Source organism: Artibeus jamaicensis, unplaced genomic scaffold, assembly GCF_021234435.1.
Source record: "Artibeus jamaicensis isolate MK-2021 breed Jamaican fruit bat unplaced genomic scaffold, CSHL_Jam_final scaffold_1019, whole genome shotgun sequence".
Lineage (NCBI taxonomy): Eukaryota > Metazoa > Chordata > Mammalia > Chiroptera > Phyllostomidae > Artibeus > Artibeus jamaicensis.
Genome location: NW_026522025.1, coordinates 25,146,607 through 25,148,125, shown reverse-complemented (window position 1 = coordinate 25,148,125; position 1,519 = coordinate 25,146,607). Strand labels below are relative to the sequence as shown.

Here is a 1,519-nt window from a genome sequence, read left to right as displayed (position 1 = left end):
AGACTGTTGCCCTCATAAAAGAGACCCCAGAAGATTCTTTCACTCCTTCTGTCATCTGAGTAGACAACAGAAAGGCAATGATCCAGGACATGGGCTTTTACCAGACATTAAAATCATTGAATCAGCCAGCATCTTAATCTTGAACTTCCAAGCCTCCAAACTGTAAAAAACAAATTTCTGTTGTTTTTAATCTACCCAGTGTATGGTATTCTGTTAGAGCAGACTGAACTGCCTAATACATAAAGTATTTAACTTTGTCAATTGAAAGATTTTAAGTAGGTGAACAATATTAGATTTGCACTTAGAAAAGCTACTGTAGTTTCACTGACAGACAGACATTTGCAAAAACCAAGATTATTGGCAGGCAGCTCCGTTAAGCAGATGTAATTATAGGTATGAAACCTCGTGTTGGGGTAAGAGGTTAATGAATATTGTCAAGTGGTCAAGCATTTTCTGCGCAGCAGCCTGGTGACAACTGCTAGGCTAACTTGCCATATTTCTACAGGTTCAATCAGGAAAAGACAATGAACCTAAATAGACTTGGACAGGATTTTACTTACACAAAGTAAAGCAAAAGCAAAATTAACATGGTTTCAGCTCCCTGAGACCCTAATTCACAGATGACACAGGATTTGAGGGGCCAGATGATAGCACATTAAATTAAACTGAGAAGAACAGATACTACACTTGATCTTAGATAAAAGACAGAGAAGCAATGACAACACAATTAGTAGATTGCTCTGCTGTGAAGAAGCCATATCTTGACTGCAGTTAAGTGGTAGTTTTATAGCTTAGACCTGTACCCTCAGTTGGGGGAATGGTGAGGTGGGAAGTCCCCTGCTCCACCACAACTGGAGAGGTGAGATGGGAAACTGCCTGGTGGTCGCCTCCCACTAGACAGGGAGCCTCCTACAAGGCAGCAGGTGGGGGGGGGGGCGGTAGATGAGAAACAGTCTTGCAACAGTTCCTCACAAGACTGTCTGTCTTACTACATTACAATTCTACAGGCATTTGCTAAGAATTGGGTTGGGGAAGAAAGCAATCCAATTAGAAAATGTGCAAAAAGCACAACAGACATTTCATCAGAGCAGGCATGGAGATGGCAAATAAGCACATGAGAAGATGGCCAACATCATTGGTCATTAGAAAACTACAAATTAAAGCTACCATGTGATATGACTACACACCTATCAGAATTGGCAGAATTTTAAAAAATCTCTTTGTTAGCAAGGCATAAGAATTGTAATGTATATGTACCTGATAACAGTTTTAAAATAGATAAAGCAGAATCTTACAGAATTAAAAAACTGAAATAGAGTCCTAATGTTTAATCCTCCTATCTCTCAGTAATTGATAATGTATGTGGAGATTCTTCTAATATATTCACATCTAATCCTGCCCTGCCCAAATTTCTCTTCTTAATAGACAGAAATATTTGAAAAGGGGGAATTGTGGGAAATGTTGTTGAACTTAGCCAAGAGACACACATTACAAAACCCCATAAACTGAGATGAATGCT

At 39.2% G+C, this 1,519-nt stretch overlaps 1 pseudogene; it reads right to left on the bottom strand.

The window, feature by feature from the left end:
• Positions 1-560: 560 nt before the first annotated feature.
• On the bottom strand, positions 561-717 carry LOC119051409 (uncharacterized; annotated as a pseudogene).
• Between the last annotated feature and the right edge of the window lie 802 nt (positions 718-1,519).